At 44.4% G+C, this 22768-nt stretch overlaps 1 protein-coding gene across 1 annotated transcript in view; it reads left to right on the top strand.

The window, feature by feature from the left end:
• The window catches only part of Ppm1l (protein phosphatase, Mg2+/Mn2+ dependent 1L), a 263995-nt gene that overhangs the window by 198388 nt on the left and 42839 nt on the right, over positions 1 to 22768 (top strand). The window lies entirely within an intron of this gene.

Raw genomic sequence — 22768 nt, 5'->3', positions numbered from 1 at the left:
AGTGACTTAGTCAGTGATCACCATCTGTGGCTTCCAAACGTCTAAAATATAATTAATGGTAGAAATCCTTCAACATTGTCTACAGCATTGGCTCAGAACCTTTTCTTTTCTCTGTTCCTGCCTTTTAAAAAAAAAATCAAAACCAAAAAAACTGCTTTTCCTCTCATCTCCTTTAAATACAACAAAATTAAAACCTTATTTACTTGGTCTAAATATCCAATATCCAGCAACTTGAAATTCAGAAGAAGAAAAAAAGGAAATAAGCAAGAACTCTGCAAATCCATACTCTACAAGTGGAGGCAGGAGGATCAGAAGTTCAGTGTTATCTTATGCAACATAATGATTTTGACACTAGCCTGAGCTATAAGATACTTTGTTTCAAAAACAGGATAAAAATGATACGGCATCCATAGCATGTCACAGACCTTAGAGACATGACAAATACAACAGCAGCTTTCCGATCTCACCTGGAGCCTCCCTGTCTTCAGTGATGTAGCTCTGAAGTCATTTCTTATATTGGACAATGGCAAGTCCAAGATGAAGGTATCAGATTCGGGATCAGGAATTGTGTCATTGTAGAATAGCTCTGTGTTGCCTGTGACTGCATATGCCAGAAGGGGTGGGCAAATCTTTCTGAAACCCCTTCTATTATGGGGACATTAGCCCCACTCATGAAGGCCCTGCCCTCCTGGCCTGCTCACCTTACAAGTGGCATCACTGTGAGGACAGTTGTTCAGACTCCCATGGCTGTCACAGGAGAGCAGCCGTTTCCCAACAGGCAAGCTTTAGCCTCACTGTTGCTGAGGCTTCTGCTGTGGTTGTCTTTAGGCATGGCTGCGGGTCTGCCATGGGGCAGGATATCAAGACAGCAAAAGCACACAGCGGAGTGAAGTTGCTCACTTCAAGGTGCCCAGGAAGCAAAGGAAGACAAGAAGGGTCCTCAGGCAGGGCATAGCCCCAAGGACTGGCCCTCTCCGTTTCCCTGGCCTTCAAACAAAGCCATGAATCCATTGATGGATCAATACATTGATTGGGTCAGAGTCACTATGGCCTAGTTATAATCATCAGATACATCAGTTGAGGACCAAGCTTTTCACACAAAAGACTTTGGGGGGAAGGGTGAGTTTATATCCAGGTCATCACAGGATACAACATATGCATGAAGATAAGACAAACAACAACATATGGACTGTGGTACTGGTTTAGGAAGTGTTATTTGATAAAAAGGTGACCTTAGAAACAAAAGATAAAGATTCTGTTCCTAACTCTACTGCCAATGAGGTATATGTCTTCAAGTAACTAAACCTTCATAAAGCCCACTTGCCTATAAATGGATGGCATGAATATAGTCTCCTGGATACCTTCTAGGTCTGAAATGATTCCTCTGGTCTGCTTAGACTGGAAAGGTTGAGTAGCTGTAATTTCTGAGGCTGCATGTGATGCGAGATTTCCGTTTGCTCTGTTGCCTTTCTCTCCCTGCCACTGACATTGTGCTGAATAACTGAGTTAAAGGCGACAATCCCTCGGTCTCTTCAGTGTTTGCACATGAATATGCAAATGTCTGGTGATGGATAAGGAGTGACACCGACTGCATGTTGTAGATTTGGCAGCCGTACATGTCAATCCACAACCCTACCGATTGGGGGTGTGGACAGGTGAAGGCAGGAGGATCAGAAGGCCAGCCTGGGCTACTAGAGACTGTCTCAAACAGCAAATGAAATATAGCAAGCCACTAGGTTTTTTTTTTAAAGAAAATGTTCTGAGCTCCGTCATTCGTCATTCATGGGCACTCACTAAGGTGGTTGAGACTCTTTCGTTAGCATGTGTCAAAGCTTAGCAAAATCCAGAATACGAAGTGAGGTGTGGCTTATGTTTAATCTAATGCTGTGTTTATTTAAGTCAGAGTACATGTTCATGCATATTAACATATCGGAGTCAGCATAGAGAGATTTCCAAGGAAGCAATGACATGATCTGTGAAAACAATTGCAACAGCATTTCAGACGACCTGAGAAAAACGCACTGGCCTGCTGCTCATGACCACAGCAGTCAGCACAGAGAACCTTTCTGCATATTTATTTCTATGTTTTATGTAGTTTGTTGATTGATTTATTGTGATTTGTTTATTTATTTATTATTATTATTGTTTATATACCTGTAAACATACCTTGCATTCTGTTTTTAATTGTCCTGTGTGCCTGTGCATGAATAATAACCTATGGTTCTGTGCTAAAGATACATTAGTATGGCTTTGTATTAGTATGGGGAGGGATTGTCTGGGAGAGCAGACCCAGTTTTACTTGAGAGTGACTGAGCCTGTGGCCAACTCAAGAGCCCTAAGCCTTGGAGCCAAAGTCTGGAAACAGGAGCAGAGATGCATTCTTATCCTTAATGCCTGCAGGAAGCCATCTTGCCCCGTGTTACCTTGCGACAGCTTCCTGGACTGCTACTCAGATCTCCACTTCTGAGCTCCTTTCTCAGACCAGCAAGGGTCATTATTTCTATTCTTCTTAGCTCACTAGCAATGCAACTTCGCAGTGAGCGCAGGGTCAGCCACAGAAGCTGAGTGACTCACGAGGTGCAGGAAAGGAAAGGCAAGGGTTAAGCAGGCTGTGTATTGGGTTAACCTGAGCCCCTGGTACACCGGACCTACAGGATCCATCTACACCTACACCGCCAGGCAGTCACTCAGCTTCCTCCAAGGAGGCGAGCACAAGTAGCAACAAAGTTTGAGTGATTCGGGATGGAGCTCTAGAAATGGTGGAGAGCTACCCTGAAGTCAAACTACAGAGAAGTCTCACCAAACACTGGTGTGGTTTTTAGAGAAATAGCTTTTAAAGGGGGAAGAGAAATGTGCTGTTAGCAATTTAGAAAGTAGCTGAAGGGTCCCCCCTGTTGAGATTACTTTACTCTCTTTGAAATAGATGAAACCTGAGAGTTCCATCCCTGTCTTAATTGAGCCATTAGTGTCAGAATTATCAGTGGTCGTAAAAGGAAAGCCATTTACTGTCACAGGGAGGAATTGACTGCATGTCCAGAGACCAGACTCAGGAGGAGAGTGGGAATTATTTAGGACCTTCCAGGTTTCTCCCTCAGAGCATTTTAGGAAGTGCAGTAGCATCCCTTCAAGGGAAGTTTTTCACTCTTGACAGATTGAGAATCTCCAAGTGTTTCTCAAACAGCTCCTAAGGGAGGAGGAAACAGTGAGTCCTCCGTATTTTTATCTCCCATCAATCTGTCTCTGGATTTAAAAGCTTTCTTCCCCTCCTTGACATGCTGACAGGAAGGAAAGAAAAGCAGGGACTCATAAGGGATGCTTCAGTCCTGACTGTGTGTGTACTGTGTGATGCTTCAGTCCTGACTGTGTGTGCACTGTGTGATGCTTCAGTCCTGACTGTGATCAGCTTCTGACTGTCAGCAGTTTAAAAATCTCATTTGTTTTCCTATTTAGAATAAATTTTGGTACCTTTGGAGGAGGGGATTCTTTTTGTTTTTTCGAGACAGAATTTATCTGTGTAGCCCTGACTGTCCTGGAACTCAGAGATCCTCCTGCTTCTGACTCCCTAGTGCTGAGATTAAAGGAACACACCACCACTGCCCAGCTGAGACAGTCTTAAATAGGGGGGGAAAAAGAGAATAAGAACATATTTTAATCTTACCATTTGATATCTTTAGTATGTTTCCTTCTAGTCATTTTTCTCTGCTGAGTTTTAGTAACTTATGCCCAATTTTATATCGTTTCACAAAACTGAATTTCTTTCTGAATGAGCCTATAAACTACTTTAGTGGTTGGTATTCTGCTGGGTAACTGTCATAGTCACCATGCCTGTGACTGTCCTGGCCCGAGGGACCTAGTTATTCGTAGACCCGAGGAGGACCCAAGCCTGTAAAGAAATGAGAGAGAAAGACGAGTGAGACCAAGCATCAGGAGTTCCTGTCAAGGTCTGTTTGTTAGCGGGAAGAAGGCCGAGTTTTAAGCCCACTGTAAGGAGAGATAAGGAGGGGCTGCAGGAGAGTGATTTAGGGCACAGAAGAAAGGGAGGACATCTGGTGCGGATGCTGGCGACAGGCTGGCGGAGGCTGGAGGCATCTTATGGCCTTTTTGGAATGCTGGTTCTTCTCTAACAACCGCAGGTGTTTATCTAAGATAAGGACCAGTTGGTCCCCACAATCATCCTTGTAAAAGAGGCTTCCAACAAGGGGTCAGCAAAAGGGGAATCTCAAAGTGGGGGCTGTTGAAGGCCTGGTTTCCCATCCCTTGGTCTCCTACATGTGGCCTTTTAATGTTTTTTATTTATATTTTAATTCTCATTACCATATGGAACCCCAGGATGTGGTCATCTTTTATCAGTGAAGAAAATATGAATGGTAGAATAATAACCGGTGCACACAGACTTTAGTGTAACCAGTTATTAGCCATGTGAAAGGAATGGAGAAAATAACCAGGATTCACTTATAAACCAGGAACTGTGTGGCCAAGAATTCTTCCCCCAGCCCCACCCCTCTGCCCAAGTGCTGAGGACAAAATCCAGGGCTTCCGGCTTGCAGGGCAAGCACTTTACCAATTGAGCTGTGTATCCAGCTCCCAGGTCCATTTTTTAAGTAAAGCCAATTTGTATTTTTTCTTCATTTTTCCTTTTGTATCAAGGATTTTGACCAGCTAGTTAAATCTCCCCCTTTGGTAGTGGAGAGCAATATGTGAATGTGTATTTGTGTGTATATGTGTGTGCACTCAGGGTATAGAGTATTGCCTGTGGGGGGGGGGGTACTTGTGTGTATGAATGTGCACATGAGTGTGAGTGTATGTATGTGTGTGAATGAGTGTTCATGAGTTTGTGTGTGAGTGTGCATGCGTGTATGTGTGTGTGCGTGCGTGTGTGGATATGTGAATGTGTATTTGTGTGTGCAGTCTGAGTATAGAGTATTGCCTGTGGGGGGGGGGGGGTACTTGTGTGTATGAATGTGCACATGAGTGTGAGTGTATGTATGTGTGTGAGTGAGTGTGCATGAGTTTGTGTGTGAGTGCGCATGTGTATGAGTTTATGTGTGTGTGCATCCGTATGCGCACACGCATATGTAAGCTTTTCTACTCATGTGGTGGTAGGAAGCCCCAGAACAGCTGGCAGAAACAGATAACTAAGTGCAGTAGAACTCTGGAGGCCAGTAGATGGGAAGAGGAAGAAGAAATTGGGTTTGGGGTTGATGGTTTGATTAAATAAATCAGAAAATCGGGAGAACCCATAAGTCTTTTTGGACTGGTCAGCCTGGGCGTCGGCGGCACCTTATAGCGACCTGGCTTTGAGCCATGCTTGCTTCCTCTTCGTTTCTGCGATTGCGAGCTGAGTCGAGCCATGTTGTTGTTTCCTTGCACATGCGCTCTTGGCCCCGGCCGTGTAGCCACCTCCTTCTAACTGCTCTCCATGTAATTGTAATGAGTTTGATTAGATTGCATTAATATGTGAGCAGCATTGCCTGTTCATTTATGAAACTCCCAAAGTAGGAAAAAATGTAATTTCAATTGAATCTTGTTAAGAAAAAGTGGTCTGATTAGGGAGTTATTAAAAGTAGAAAATCAATTCATATTTATCAATTGCCTGTGGCCTTTAAAATAGAAGGCTTCAAATCCACTCTGAAAATATGTAAGTGCAAATTTTGTGGAAGGCAAGACAAAAATCTAAAATTTCAACAGATTCTGCTGAGTCTCCTGGAAACCACAAGTTAACACTGATATTTAGAATATCAGGATGTGTCACCTCCAGTGATTAGAACACGTGGGCCAGGACTGTGTTTTTCTTTCTAATCAAGTTGCCATTGTTTGCCGCAGGGAATTAGAACTGCGACCTGTCACTGAAGTAGTGTTTGATTACAGGAACTAAGGAAAACATACACACCAAAGGAAATGCTTGCACCCTGTGATTAGGTCCAAATGGCTACAGCAGGGATGTTCTGCTCTCCCCGTATCTTCCTCTCTGTACTGCCAGGCTTCTATAACCAACATTTCATGGTCTTGCTACAATACTGACGATAAACTTCAAGGTAGTCCAAGTTAACAGTGGAAAAAAATTTTTTTAAGATTTATTCATTTATTTTATATATGTGTGTATACTCTGGCTCTCTTCAGACACACCAGAAAAGGAAATTGGATTCCATTACAGATGGTTGTGGGACACCATGTGGTTGCTGGGAATTGAACTCAGGACCTCCAGAATAGCAGTCAGTGCTGAGCCATCTCTCCAGCCCCAAACACTTTATAGAGAAAAAAAAAAAGACAGAATTTTTTAGTGATAGGATTTCTCATACATGGACTATTACTGTATGTTCCTCTTACTGTATGAAAGGCAAACACGTACACCCTTGGCCTGACTTGTAGACTTTGGAGGTCTGCAACCGCAGAACTGTATTGCTGTTAAAGTCATCTGTAAGATGTTGAGGTCAGTCTTTGGGATCTACTTAACGCTCCAGATTTCATTTGGTAAATTGCCTTGTGAGATGCAGTGTTTCCAAGCCAGGGTAATTCATTGTGTTGATTTCATTGACGTCCTTGGCTCTGGGCTGCGTGGCTTGGGCCTTTTCTGGTGTGATGGAGAGCTTTTGTAGTGCAGATCTGTGAGAAACTCCTCTATATGCTCTTACGATTCTGTAGTCATCAATCCGAGGGGAACTGACCGCAACACAGAGGAATTGTCAGAAGCCACTGTCCATGCAACACAAACATTGACTATGCAGCAGGCCCGAGCCTGAGCTGGGGGAAGGACAGAAGCGTTAGAGGAATGTCGTCTCAGTGAACTGCTAATCTTGGCTGCAGTGCACATCATTCTTTACAATGGGCTCTTCTTTGCCAGAGCTCAGTTCTTTTCATTAAAAAAAAAGAAGTGCCACAGATTACCTTTTTATTATTTATAGCTGATAGGTTTCCTAAAAGTATGATTTTTCCATAGTTAACAATAGTAATATTGTAAGACAGAAAAGTCAAAGCCATAAAAAAGAAAAAATGAAGTAAACGTGCTAACACAGCGAGTTAACACAGCGAGCCGTGCATCACCGTTGGCGTGATGCACTGTAAGGACGCATTTCCTCTCTCCTCAGCCCTTTGACAGCCAGGGCAAAAGAGGAACCTAACACACCACCATGCTCTGCTTATTGCACAGCTAAAGCTGGGTCCTAACAGAGCAGCTCTTTCAGCGCCACACACACTCTGTCGTTGAGCCTGTGTTCACTTGGGGTCCCCAGAAAGAGTCTGAAACAGAAGGCTTAGGACTGTGGTCCTGCGGAACAAGACTGGGGACATCGAGGCCGCAGCAAGGAACAGGGACACCCGCGGGGCTGCATCCTTTGGAAGTTTATGGATCACACCCAGTGCCATTGAGCTACTTTACCACCCTCCACACTGCTCAAGGGCCACACACATCACTCTTGTCCCTTCGCTCATGGCCAGGCTGTGCTCCTGTGCTGGATGGGTTCCTTGGGTTTCAGCAATTCCCGAGGAACTTGGTCTTGCAGACCAAGAGAAGGGGAGACCGTGGGTAAGAAGTGTGCCAGACCAGCACAGCAGGTGGAATCTAAAGTTTCCTGTACCAAATGCAAATGAATTCATCTTACGCTCATTTCTTACGTCAGCCATCTAAAGAAGCTTGGTAAGTTGCAGTTTTCTTAGATGTGTGTGTGTGTGTGTGTGTGTGTGTGTAGATATATACAATAAAGCGCTCCATGAAGGATTGTCCCAGTACCCACAGGATGACCTAATTCAGTCTTTAAAAGCCAGTTAGATTGTTGAACCTACTTCCTAGTGGTAGTGAAGGCTACTCCTCCAGGGGCAGCCATGATAAAGACAAGAGGGGGCAGTTTGGAGACAGGGTCCTCAATTTGTGTCCTTGACCATAAATCAGAAACACCCTTAGTCATGTCCTGACTGGTGGCCAGAAATGATTGGAAGTTATTGTTAATCCCAAAGATGGGAAGAGAAAGACCACTGCCCCAAGTTATCATGGCTGATGTTTAATTAAGGCAAGCCCTTAATTGAAGCAAGTAATTTTTTTATTCGTGCACACAGGCTGCCTCCCACTAAGTTGAAGTTCAAGAGGTCAGCCATGGATATGAGGAAGACAAGGTTTTTTTTTTATAATTCAGGGGTAGGGAATTTCCAAATGGGGGATTTGGTAGGCAAAATAGCTGGGATTACAGGAGCAGAACAGAAAGCATAACAGGTGAGTCAGGATTGCAAGATGGTAGCATCAAGGTAGTCATAGCAACAGGTAGTCATAGCAACAAAGGTACTTATAACAGTTTTTGAAACAAAGATAGGTTTGTCCTTTCCTGGAACAGGCAGTACAGAACCATTGTGGTTAAGACTACAAGTGGGGCTTAGCACAATCCTTGAGAAACAAAGGTTTAATCAAAACATGAATGAGCCTAACTTGTCTTTACTATAAGATGGCTTTTAAGCCTAAAATGGAAGCAGGCTTGTTCATCTCTATAACCCCTGGTCAAGTTCCTAAATGAGTTTAGGGCTCCCTCTTTAGATAGGGACAGTAGCTTTGATCAGAAATCTATAAGAGTTCCCTTAGAGAAAGCTATTTCTCTGGCCACAGTGGGTGGGGGTAGCATTCCAAGTTATCCCAAAATATGAGTTATTCCAGGTGGGCCACCCCTAGGAAGGCAGATTTCAATTTTTAAAATGGATCAAGAGAGATGGCTCCGTGGTTAAGAGTACCAACTGCTCTTCCGAAGGTCCTGAGTTCAAATCCCAGCAACCACATGGTGGCTCACAACCATCTGTAACAAGATCTGATGCCCTCTTCTGGAGTGTCTAAAGACAGCTACAGTGTACTTACATATACATAAATAAATCTTTAAAAAATAAAATAAAATAAAGTGGGTCAGGAGGGTAATTCCATGAGCTCTGTGTATAACTTTCAGTATTTGACAAAGCAGTTGCCTTGGTGGAAGTTTTCTTTCTTTCTTATTAATTATTCACTTTACATCCCAAAATGAAGTGTTGTATTTTTCTGGGCTCCTCTTGCTGTTTTGTAGGAGGCGGGGTTGAAAATGAAGTCTGGGTGTGCTTTTCACCCCAGAGCTGCTGCTGACCCTCACGGTGGTCATCACCGGTCATCACCAGTTAGTTCTCTGTAGAAGCTCTCTCTTTAGGGAGGGAGCAGTTTCTGCCTGTGGGATGGACAGCAAGAGAGAAGGTGGCTGGGAGTCACACACACCCTTCCCTTACTTCTAAAAACCGCTCGTTCTATTGTTGTTCAAACAGTTGTTCTGAGGAAGACCCTTTTTGAGAGTGCATACGTGTTTAACTTTCAGGATTTGCTTTCCGAACGGTAAGAAATGCAACCTGAGATATAGCACAAAAGAGCACACGAGACAAAGGGAATGGCTCGACACAGTTGAGACTGGAGTTTGTTCTCAGTGGTCAGAGTTTGAGGATCTTGACCCACATTAAATAGAAACTTGTCCCTCTGTCTTTGCAGGCCAGGTTGTGTGTTAAATTCATACCTGAACGAGCATGGGGGGTTATTTTCTTGAGCCAAAGCAACTTAGTCTGAGGCTGTATCACTAAGGAATGTGACTCTCTCTCTCTCTCCCCCAGTAATCTCCTCAGGGAGGAGTGGGGCTTTGTGAACCCTTCCCCATCCTGGAGGGAGCGGCCCCACATCTGCTCCTGTGAAGGTAATCACAACTGCCACATTCATGATTGCAACAGCAGTCTAGTCGAGATGGAAGGCAGTTAACCCTTCTCCCAAACACCACCTCCCTCCCTCACATCCCTCTGGCCTTCTGGGAGTGATGCAGATGTCTCCTCTGGGACTGAGCACCGAATAATCACTTAATCTCATCTCCATTATGGGCCTCTGCACTTACTACCACTTACTACAAAGAGAAGTTTCTCTTTTCAAAACTGAGAACATCACTAATCTTAGAGGTAAGAGCATAAATACTAGAAAATGATTTGACAACATATCCACTCAGCAAACACCACTTTGTCCCTGCCGTGGGGTCTACGATTCCCTAGCCACAGTCTTTTGACCCAAGTTTATGGTGCCAGGCATGATGTCCCTCTGGGACAGTCCACAAGTCCAATTGAAAAGTTGTCGGCTGTCCGATAGCAGTCACTAACCAATGAACCAGTGGGTACAACCTGGCTGTTAGGTTGGTATTGTGCGTCCATAGCTGGGTAAGATTTAAGACAGTTGAGCGTTCGCCCCCAGCACTATGAGAGACTATCCAACAGGGAGGAAGCTCCAAGCTCAGTTCTAACTTATTTATGTCAAATGCACACATACACTTACACACACACACACACACACAAAGAGATAGACAGCCATGAAAGTTGGAGCTGATTTGTTGGGGAAAGGAGTTGAGTGGCAATACAAGTGACTGCGAGAATAATGAGGTAAATATAATCAAATTGTTATGTATGAGATCGTGGAAGAATAAATAAGTAGATTTTAAAAGTCACATCTGAAAGAGTATGGCCCAGATATAATTGCATTTGCAAATAAAGTGCTCACAGTTCTGAGGTCAGTCTCAGAATACAATTAGATATGTGTTTGTGTGTGTGTGTGTGTGTGTGTGTGTGTGTGTGTGTGTGTTTCCCTTTTTTCTGGAACACTTTGCTAGTAACTTCCAACCTCTTTGGTTGACTCTGCTTCCTTATAATCCTGCCCCTGGAGGGAAATCGGTCTTACACAGCCACCAAAGAAGATGCACTTAGCTAAAAATAGACCTTTTGACAAGGTTTTAGGAGATTTTTTTTTTTAATATGAAAGTTACATAAAATGGAATGAGGTCAGATGTGACAGCTGTGGCCAGATCTCCTCTCTGCAAATGTCCGACTGGCTCTCTGTGCTAATCTTTACATGGATGCTGTGAAGCTGTGCTGAGCTTGGGGCGTTTCCCGTCTCTGCATAGGAGGGTGCCCGGTGCATTCTGTGCCTTGGCGATCAAGCCTCTGCCGGAGCCCACTGCCCGCTCACTAGAGGCTCCGTTTGCCTTGGTTTTGGTTGGGAATTGTTTTTGAATCTCTACTAATAAAGTAGATTTACTCTACAGCAGCCTTTCCTTTATAAAATGGCTGCTTTAGCAAGGGGCATTTCTATAGGACATCTCACAGTATCTGAGGCAGTCTGTGTTGTGGAAGGGAAGTTGGTGGAGGCTAACAGGCAGAATCTACAGATGCCACTAAATATTCTAAAATGTTTAAAACGAGGAGGTCAGCTCCTCCCTCACCTTCCCCCAACAAAATTTATCTGACCAAAATGTCATGGTCACTGAGATTGAAAACCTACAATAGAGCAACAGTTCCTTGTGACGTATTGGAGTCCCCTTGGAGGAGTATCCAAGGGGTCCCAGCAGCACTGAGAACAGCTGAATCATTTCTGACCAGTGGGACCCCAGCAGCTGTATTTTCAATCTTCCCAGGTCCTCAGCCAAGATCAAGATATGCTATTTTAAGACATCTTTTTTGTCTTAAAGAAAAGACTAGTTTGGACATCACCACAAATAGTTTTGCTCACTAAAACATGTGGAAAAACTCGATACGGCTTGACTTGGCCTGTTGGGAGGTGTCCCATCACCATGGTGAAATCAAATAAACTGTAGGAGCCTTTTCTTCCTTTTGAAGGCCATGCTCACAGCATTAAAAACAGCCGTGCTTGGTGCTGTATTGAGAATTCGTTCCCCTAGTTCATGCTTTCTCCCTCCAATAAATAGAGACAGCAAGTATTTATTAGTAGCTGTCTTCAGTAAAGTTTCCCCACAAATGTTCCGTGTACTGGAACACTGGTAATTTGTTTCCCTTGAAGGTTTGTAAAGTATCATTGTCACTTGGTGATGAAGTGTCATTATTGGTCTGCTATCTGAATTGCTGTGCCTTGCAAAATACCTAACGCATTTTTACTAAGAGTTTAGTCAGGGTTTTCCCCGTAAGTTCCTTTATCAACTCTTTCCTCACACCAAAAATCAAATCTTAAAATTCACAGTCAATCTGAGCTCCAAATTCTCCTGGTCTTATTGATAGATTTTATTTATTATTTATTTATTTTAGGTGTTGATGTGGATGGTACAGATTCTCAGAGAGCTCAGAAAACCTATGACATACTCAAACCTTCTGATAGGGTTATCAGATATTTAATGGAAAGGAACAATATTTAATGGAAACTCTCCCAGCTATAAGACCAGAGCGAGCTTGCCTGTTTTGTACCATGAACTGCCCTCCCCTGTGCCTGCCCCAAAGCATCACTGTGATGCAGGCTGTCCCTTCCTCAACGCCATCCAAGGCTTCGACGACGCTGAGTGGCACATGACCTGTGGAGCACCATGCGCTGCTGGGCTCATCCACCTGCTCATGTTACTAGTGCTCACAGGTCTCTCTGCGGATGTTACAGTTTAGAGACAGGCGGCCCTTCAAAGGTTTCCAACCTGGAAGCTTGCTTTCCAGTATGACTGTGTAAAAATGGTAGAACCTTTAAGAGGTGGGGCCTACTTGAAAGTAATTGTTCAGTTACCTTCACAGACTATCAAATCACTTATAAAAACCTGTCGATGTGACAAGGCCATCTCTTTGAAGGAGGAGTGTCAAAGTATCTGTAGCCACTTGTTACAGGAGCCTCCTGGCTTCCCTTCTTAAAGCGGAATCCAGTCTACTCACCTGTCCCTCTTATCCTCATCAGTCATGTCAGTGGAAAAGGTAGCAAACTCAGTAGAATGTTCCTGTCTTTACTGTAGAAAAGTCAGGGCATTTTTTTTTTCCTTTTTCTTTTACTAATTTTTTTTTTTTAGACATGGTTTCTCTGTGTAGCCCTGGCTGTCCTGGAACTCACTCTGTAGACCAGACTGGCCTCGAACTCAGAAATCTGCCTGACTCTGTCTCTCAAAAGTGCTGGGATCAAAGGCGTGTGCCACCACCACCCGATGAAAAGTCCGAGCCTTAGAGTTCATGCGTGGAGAGGAATTAATGTGACCTCCAGTATAGACACTGAGGAGTCGGATCTCGGGCACTGTCTTCCTCAAATGGTTCTGTGAACAACCTGGGCAAGAGAGGGGGTGGATTCGGGGTAGGGGTGGGAGGGTGACAGGAGTTTCTAAAGCACAGATGCTGTCGGGGAGCCTGGCATTTGTCTTTACTGACATTTCTGTCACCATAGCAAGTGGGGATGTCCACAGAGGTGCAGGAGTACTCAGGTTAGCGAGCTAGTGAATGATTCCAGAAATTCACCTTGTTCTTATAATGTGACCAGTTTTGACCCTGAGCAGAGAGAAAGAGAGAGACAGAGAGAGATAGAGAGACAGAGAGGCAGAGAGGCAGACAGAGAAACAGAAAGACAGGGAAGGGGTGCCCTGCACAGCTGCCAGAGATTCGCACCTTTCGAAACAGATTTTAAATGTCAGCCTTCTTTGGCCTCCAGTCTGTCAATCCCAGTCAATAAATAACAACCTTGAACGTAGCATCTTTTCCTCCCTGAGGTCTCCAGCTGCTTAGCTGATCCGCTTATAAGCATATTTTGGGTGGGAGTGGGATTGCTCCTAGCAAAGACAACAAAGAAATGGAATGTTTTCCCATCTTCCCTTTCTGCCTGGGGCACTCATTCCCAGCGATATTACGATGTTACGTGACTTTCTCAGGGTCTGAGAGAAACACTAGCTAGGGTGGGATAGCCTGCCTTTGACTATCAAAGCTTTCCTGGGAGCCGATGCTCCTCCAGGCCGGCGCCTGCTTGCGCAGCTCAGGTTGGATGTAGTTAGCCAAAGATGTCTGTATGACTTTTTTTTTTCTGCCCGAAAAGAGGCCAGGGAGCGTGTGAGCTTATGAGAAGGTTCTGCGTGTGTCACTCAGGAGCTGCAGCGGTTGAGGGCTGTGACACTTCAGAAATCAGGACCTTCCACTAGAAGATTGCTGTCAAAGCAGGGAAGTCATGGCTCTCCAGGAAGACTGCCCCATAGCCATTTGATATGAGACCCAATGTATTAAAATTATTAAAGTGAGTGTGGTTGTTCCTGTCCAGAAAAGAAAACAGGAAACAGACTGAAACAAACCCAGTAATTCCTGGGATGGTTGGGCAGCCAAAGTGTAAGGATATTTCTGACTTCTGCCCTTTTCTCCTTTCTTGTCTTTAATTTTTACAGTAGCATGTTCTCTAAAAGCACACATGATACTTGCCCTATATTAACTTCCTTTACGTTAGAAAATCTTCAGGAAAAAAATTCTTGTGCTTCTCTTTGCTCTGCCAATAGACAAATGCCATAATTCTTACTTGTATATAATCAAAACTTTTTTAATTTATTTTTTACTTATTCACTTTACATCCCGCTCACTGCCTCCTCCCAGTTACCCCTTCCCACAGTTCTTGCCCCATCCTCCCTCTCCTCCTCTGAACACTTGGGGACCCACCTGGGTGTCCCTTTACCCTGGCACATCAATTCTCTGTGGGGCTCGGCACATCCTCTCCCACTAAGGCGAGGTAAGGCAGCCCAGCTAGAAGACCATGCCCCACACAGGAACAGCTCGTGCCACAGCCCCTGCTCCAGTTTTCCGGACCCACATGAAGACCAAGCAGCACATCTGCCTGGGTCCAGCCTGGGTCTGCTCTTTGGCTGGTCCCCTTCAGGGCCACAGTCCTTCCCCTAACTCTTCCATAAGATCCTCAAGCTCCGGCCTCTGTTTGGCTGTGGGTCTCTGCACCCCTCTCAACACTTTTGTTTTTAATAGCATTTTTACATACCATCCTGACATATATTTCATAAATTATATACTCCATGTTTAGGCATGTATTTCAATTTCAACAAAGTGTCCTAATAATATACATGGAAGTTAATGTATAATAATCTATAGGTATTTCGATGTAAGAATATTTAGCTACCACCCGCACATTAGGCCTTGGGGTGGACCTGTCAGATTCGGGGACTTGGGTACTAACCCTGGCTCTACAAGAGCGTCTGCTACAAATACAGACTGATGATTGACAGACCTGACAGCTCAAGTTCCAGGAGTGTTGAAGGGAAGGTCCTGAATTAAATACCATCCTACTCCCAGGCTCGTTAAGCCAGTCTTGTAGAGATGATAATGGTTGAGAGTTCAGAGAGCAAGAGCTACCTGTGCTGGTGCACACCATTAATCCCAGCACACGGGACTCAGAAGTAGGTGGATGTCAAGAGTTCGAGGCCAGCCAGGGTCTCCAAAGGGAAAATTTTTGTTTGTCAACTTTGGACCATTTTGAACAGAAAACTGTGGCATAGGAGGAAGAATTTGCAGAGGGTACATGCTCTGGAATAGTATCTTTGCTGGAATGTCAACTTTATCAGTTCTGGGGTTTGTTCAGTTTAATGGTATACACTAGCTGTTGTAGAATAATGCCTAACACAAGTTGACTTAAGAATGAATGAATGAATGAGAGAGAGAAAAATATGTAAAGAAAAAGCTCCCATATTGATTCTCTGTTATTCATTAAATGGTTGTGCTGACTAATTTTATGTCAGTTTGACGCAGGCTAGAGGCATCTGAGAGGAGGGACCCTCGATTGAGAAAAGGCTCCCATAAGATCTCTGTAGGCAAGCCTGCAGAGCAGGAGAGCCCAGCTCACCCTGGGCTGATGGTCCTGGGGGTTGTGCAAATGTAACCTGAGTAAGCCAAGAGAAATATACCAGTAAGCAGCATCCTTCCATGGCCTCTGCGTCAGTTCCTGCCTCCAGGTTCCTGCCCTCACTGCTTTTGATGGTGAACTGTGTATGGAACTGTGAGTGAATATGAATAAGCCCTTCCCTCCTCAAATTGCTTTTTGGTATGATGTTTCATCATAGCAGTTGTAACCTTGACTAGGCCAGTGGGTGAGGTTTTGCTCTGTTGGGTGAATCTGGAGCAGGGGAGCTGCACTTGGAAGTTTCTGATTCAGGAAGTTCAGGATGGACCACTGGTGAAGGTTCACAGTTGGGCAATGCTATCCCTGACAGGCATGACTTAAACAAAAACCCAATCTTAAACCATAAACCTGGGCATTCACAAAATACTGGACTCCACTGTACTTAAGGGTTTGGGAAAGTAACAGGATGCTGTGGCCTGGGAAGGCTTGGGAATTATGGGCTGGTTCTTTTAGGTTTTCGTTGTCGTTGTTTTAAGCAGCAAAAGCTCTGTAGATAATTTAAGTAGAAAATGTTTAGAAGGCAGTTGGATAGCTCACAAATCTATTAGGGAGACTGAAGAAGCAAGTTTGAAAAAAATGTGCAAGCATAGGGGAAACCACAGACCCGCATCATTCCACCATCACCCCCAACACACACACAGAGAGAGAGAGAGAGAGAGAGAGAGAGAGACAGAGAGAGAGAGAGACAGAGAGACAGAGGCAGAGACACAGAGAGACAGAGACAGAGGCAGAGACACAGAGAGACAAAGACAGAGAGAGAGACAGAGGCAGAGACAGAGACAGACAGACAGACACAGACTCTAACATACAATTACATCAACAACAGTGTGGGCTAGGCTTGACGGCACTGACATTCCTGGAAAAGCACTTTTATAACCACTCCTCAGAGGAGTTTCTTTACCATCCCTAGAACTTTCTACTATTTCCTCTGAATTTAGAACTTAGGGTAAGGTGAGCTGATTGGTGTGGTCATATACCACATCCTAACTGGCAAGGGATGCTGGGAAAGTGAGTATATAGACTTGTCAGTGTCTGTCGAAGGAGGCATATTCTGCCTCTTCCTGGTTATTAAGATGATGAGAACTGTCCCCAGGGTTTTGTCTGGCCACTGGAGATGACATTCAGGTTTCTTACCTGAATGAAAGGGCACAGATTATGCTGCTGGGGACGACTGTGTTCTGTAACATGGAAAAACCATGCGCTGCGGTCTTTGCCTGTGCTGGATACAGCTGTTGAAGTATGTCATAAGGAACGCTGGTGTTTCTAGTTACCAGGTACCAAGTGAGCTACCTTTATTATGACTTACTGTCTTCATAAGGGTAGCCTCAGGCCTAGGCAAGACAGAAAACACTGGATGTTAGTAGCTGGGTTCATCCTCGCTCTAAAATTCTTTTGAGTGGAAAAAGTTAGTTGGAACAGCAGGAAGGTTATTTTGCTGTTTTCTTTTTCTAGTATTGTATATTGCTTGCTTTCTTCTAGGCTAAGAATACCCTATTGTTGGCAACCTTAAAATAAAATAGTGTGTGTCAATAAAGAGCCACCAGCTTTTAGAGCAGCCAAGAACCGGGCCAAGCAGAATTCAGGCTTTAGAAGTATATTACAGAATGTATTTGCAGACTGGAAGGCAAGAAATGTGTAGCTGAAAGGCCATGGTTATAAAAATTCCTTTGTAGCTCTTCCATTCAAAACAAATAACAGTTATTGGAAAAATGTCTCTGTCATAAAACATTTCCACATTACAATTTCTGCCTTGCAGACAGCGGAAGGGAAAGTGCTTCAAACAGCCAGACCCCGTGTCTGAGCACGGCGGATTGATTTTCACCTGAGACTCACGATTCCAGTTGTTTATCGCTAACATCTGTTCTAATTATTCAGCATCTGTGCCTTGCTAGTTGCTAATATTTTTATTATCACCTCAACTAGAGTGTGTATTTATTACACACTCTAGTTGAGGTGATAATAAAAAAAAATTAGCCAAATACCAAAAAGTATATTAAAGATAATAGGACGAGAGCAGAAACCTAGAAGCGCTTTCCTCTCGCCGGGCTGTTTGCATCCTCTCCCTTGTGTCTCTCTTCCTCTTAGCTCCATTTTTTTTCCTTTTGTAGCAAATCATAAAGGTGACTCTGTTGTCACCTTCATCAGGATCATTGAATTCAAAAGAAACTTTCTGAAGGAGATTTTTTTTTTGACAGGCTTCTTTCAAGAGATGTCTGGGGAGGCTCAGAGCCCCCGCCTGACTTTTCAGGAAATCGAGCGTAGATAAATAAAGTCATTAGCAGTCTGAGAACGTCTGCTCAAAGTCATTTCCCTCATGTCAGTTTTTGTGAAGCAAGAATAAGTATTGGCCTCTAAGCGGGCACACCGCAAGGCAGGTGTTAATCTAAGTCCTAGGAAGGACAGTAATATGATGCTAGCACAGCTCGGTGCCCAGACCGACCAGAAAGATGTCTTACAATTGTCTAGGTTTGCATCGAGCTAGGAAGAAAATAGCTTCTTCATAAAGAGCTCAACTAATAAATTAATGGATTCAGTTTTTATATCAATCGCACATGGTGGGGCAGATGCCACAGTGTACACATAAAAGTCAGAGGACACCGCTGGGAGTTGGTGCTCTCCTGCACCATGGGGGTGGCTTCTAGGGATTAGCTCAGGTCAACAAGCTGTTGCTGTGCCTGCCTTTGCCTACTGGGTCGCCTTGTCAGCCCACGAACTTCCATTTTTATAAGTTGCAAAGGCTGCTTTTGAAAGCCACCATGATTCCCAGTAAAAGCCACGCCAATTTAGGTCCAGTTTAGGGAGAGTAAGGTATAGGAGCACTAATGATGGTTTGTTTGCAAGCACATGCCAAGCCCGTGAGTCCTTACAGCCACCCTGTGGAGGAGGAACAGCAAATGCGTTTTTGTAGCCGAGGAGGAGACTGGGGCATGGAAAAGGGTGGTGACTCTTTCCAGGCCATGGTCCAGTGAAGAGGTAAACTAGAGCCAGGGCGGTGGTGGTACACGCCTTTAATCCCATTACTCTGGGAGGCAGAGGCAGGAGGATTTCTGAGTTCAAGGCCAGCCTGGTCTACAGAGTGAGTTCAAAGACAGCCAGTACTACACAGAAAAACCAAATCCCCCCCCCCAAAAAAAAGGTAAACTGGTCTCTACAACAGTCAGCCTGATTCCAGAATGTGTAATCTCCAAAGGCCTAAAGCCAGTCTGTGAATGTACTTAGTGAACCACAGCTCAGTGTGCTGATCTGCCTTGGCCTTGTAACGTGTTTGCGAATCTGAGTAACTGAAACAGAAGGAGGAAGAGGAGGAGGAGGAGGAGGAGGAGGAGGAGGAGGATTCGTCCATAAGAGACATTTGGAAAACAAACTCCGGAGGAGGAGGAAGACCCTGAAACCAGCCCTGGCTCCCCAGTTTCATGTGTCCAACGACTTGGCTTCCCAATGTCCTGCCTTTGCTGTCTCCATGGTCTCGACTTCTGCTTCTGAGGAGATTGCTGCTGTGGCAGGCCTAATGCTTAGACGCGTCTACCGTAATGTTCCCACTCTGATTACAAATAGATACCAGCCCATAAGTCCCTGAGTTCAGCTGAGATCACTCAGTGACCTTTATAAGCCTGGTTTACAATACCAACCTCTCCAGCAGAAGCAGATGTTCAACTTCAAAAACAAAACAGAAGGACATACCTTGGCTCCCTAGAAGTACCATTCCCAGAATCCAGTGATGGTATGCAATGGCTTCCATAGCTTGCCTCTTTGTATTTATGGACTGGTTGGCAGGTATTTTTCTTGCCAAAGCTAAAATATTCCAAAATAGGAATAGTCATGCCCCTTTTCCCTCCGAGGTTCTGGCACATTCCGTGGGTCCAGCACGTGCTTGGTATCCGAATAGATGGTTAAATAAACAGGTTGCAGAAAGGAATAGCTTTTTGCAAGTTCTGTTTGGACTCCACCATTTTATGCTGTTGGAGAAACATTCAAATATGCACGCACTTTCAGTAGTGAATGAGAAGTCAAAATTCAGAACCTGGAGCTCAGAGCTGCAGCTACTCATTCCCTGTGAAGAATTCAGAATTAAAGCTGTAATTCAAGATAGGTAAAAGAGAAGCAGCATTGGAAGACATAAGCAAAGCAGGAGACCTAAAGGACACACACAAGACACAAGAACCTGCTTCAGCAAAGGAGGGCAGGGCGGAGCTCGAGACACAATCCAGCAGCGTATGAGACATGGAGAAGAAAGTGCATTTTATTTATTTATTTATTTATTCATTCATTCATTCATTTAACGTACATGAGTACACTGTCACTCTCTTAGACATGCCAGAGGAGGGCATTGCATCCTCAATGACAGATGGTTCTGAGCCACCATGTAGTAGCTGGGAATTGAACTCTGGACCATTGAACAACTGGAAAAGCAGTCAGTGCTCTTAACTGTTGAGCCATCTCTCCAGCCCCCTCAACTCCCCTGCCCCTGAGTCTAATTTTTAAAAGTCGGAAATGTGAGGATAATCAGAGAGCTCAGTGGAAGTAAACAGGTGTTATCTGGGTGCCAAGGATATGATTTCTCTTATGCAAGGTTACACATGGCATGATGGCCAAAATGGCGGGGAACCACACAATTGTTAGTGAAGAAATTAAACTATAGCCTATGATACAATTCTCTCTCTCTGCCTTTTTCTCTTTGCTTCTGCCTCTGCCTCTGCCTCTACCTCTGTCTGTCTTGAAAGTGCATTTTTATATTACTAAATGACAAACAAAACACAGGACTTATAAGCAAGGTCAGATATGAGGGAGGCCAAAGATAAAAGAGGGAAAAGCCAGAGAACTGGGAGGTGGGGCAGTTATTACGGGGCTTGGTTTTATTTGGATGGGAGACAGGTTCTCACCATGTAGCTCTAGCTGACCTGGGACTCAGAGATGCCTGTGCCTCCCGACTGTGACATCAGAGATGTGCACCATCAGGGGTGTGTATCATCAGGGGTGTGTATCATCAGGGGTGTGTACCATCAGGGGTGTATACCATCAGGGGTGTGTACCATTAGGGGTGTGTACCATCAGGGGTGTGTACCATCAGGGGTGTGTATCATCAGGGGTGTGTACCATCAGGGGTGTGCACCACTACAGCTATCCTCTTAGGCTTGACCTCTTAAAATTACATTTTGGTGGTGTGACTTTTTCACATGTATGACTTATTTATATTGATGTTTTCCTAATTATTGGAGTTACCTGAGTCATCTACCAACACCCATACCCTTATCTTGAGTTGCTTTCCCTATTTTTTTTTAACTTTTTTTATGTATGTGAGTACATTGTTCTTTCTTAAGACACTCCAGAAGAGGGCATCGGATCCCATTACAGATGGTTGTGAGCCACCATGTGGTTACTGGGATTTGAACTCAGGACCTCTTGGAGAACAGTCTGTGCTCTTAACCCCTGAGCCATCTCTCCAGCCCAACTTTCCCCATGTTCTCATCTAACAGTTTCAGAGGATTGGGTCTTAGGTTAAAGTCCGTGGTGCATTTTAATTAATTTTCATGCAGGGTGAGGTATAGGGATACAGCCTTGTACCAATGAATATTTACTTTCTGAACACCATGTATTAAAGAGGCCGTTGACATCAGGGTTTCCACCAAAGCAGCTGTCTAGGTGGAGCTGCTATATCTCAGAGTAAGAAGGAGTGCTGAGAGAGAGCTAGTCATCTGTGTGTGATGTCTGAGCTGCAGGTGATGTAAGTCCGTACTGTGATGTGGGAGTCTGGGGCTCAGCAGAGAAGTCAAGGCTGAAAATGTAAAGTTTGGACATCTTCTATGTATACACGCTATTTAAACTCAGTAGACTGGATGCCACCAGCCCCATAGAAAATGTAACTGACAAAGGTTCTGTGGACTGAACCCTAGGATGCCACTCGACGGTGGGATGATATAGGAGAGGTCACATAGTAAAGAAGTGGCCAGTGCCAGTTACATAGGAGACTCTAGTCTCAGAAAATATTCGTCTGGGCCAGCAGGATGGTTCCGTGCGTAAAGGGACTTACTTGCTATGAAGCCTGAGGGCCAGGCTTACCAAGTTTGATTCCCAAGAGCTGTAGTGGAGGAGAGAAGGAAGCTGTCCTCTGACCCCCACATACATGATGTAGAACACATGCAGATAGACAATATTGTAAACGTTACGTAAATGTAAAACAAATGCATTGGCAGTTGAACCTTGGATTATCAAGTGATGCTTCGGTTAGCCAGTGCTAATAGTTTTTCTGTAGTCTTGAGGCAGTTGCCAGGGTAATTTTCCTTCTGGTCCCACGCGTGCTGATGAGCTTGGAGATGTGAGTTCTAAGACCAATGAGCTACAGGTTTGCCCTCCGTGTCTTCTCCACAGAGGTTTTCAGTGTTCTTCCTCCTTTTGGAATGGCTCAACAGTAACTGCGTATGGTTACATATGCAAAGTTTAGAACTAACATGCAGTTACCTCCAAGTATGTGACTGCATGGTAGCCCATGCCAGTTAAAGATGCAGTGTTTGTTTTTCAGTAGGATGCCAGTCAGCTAGGACTTAGGCTCTGTCTTACTGGATGTGTGATCTTTTCCTGCCTTCCGTCCATCCCTGACCCTGGTAGCGAATAGCATCCTTGCTTCAGCCTCCTCTGAAACGCAGATGACCCTGTCGGCTGCCTGGAGCCTGTTGACTCTTCCTGCTACAGCAAGCCCTGTAGCCACTCACCACAAATTAGTTTTGAGTCAGAAAATGAAGCTCTGTATAGACTATCCTTTTCTATTCCTTTTAAAGGGCTTTTTTAAAAAAAAATTACCAGAAGGTAATGAAAGTGGAGCCTAATGCCAGCTACAAGATCTATGTCCTACACTGAAACCCTTTATTCTCTCAAGCCAAACATATTGCCTCAGTCTGGCCTGTTCGTTAAGCACAGGAAGCAATGCTCTCTGTGATTCATGATGTCCTAAAAGTATATTACAGAAAATGTTCAATTCAGCGTGTCATTTTCTGGGAGTAATTGCTTGTAACACCAACTCTTAAATGGAAAGTATCCACGGCCTTTGTTTTTAAGGTCTGCATTCTCTAAGTCAGGGAGCCAGTCCATACTGCCAGCTCATAAAGCCAGAGGCCATTTTCCCTTGTGAAGTCC

The sequence above is a fragment of the Apodemus sylvaticus genome, chromosome 4, assembly GCF_947179515.1.
Source record: "Apodemus sylvaticus chromosome 4, mApoSyl1.1, whole genome shotgun sequence".
Lineage (NCBI taxonomy): Eukaryota > Metazoa > Chordata > Mammalia > Rodentia > Muridae > Apodemus > Apodemus sylvaticus.
Note: the sequence above shows the minus strand (reverse complement) of the source record. Positions and strands in the feature narration are given on the sequence as shown.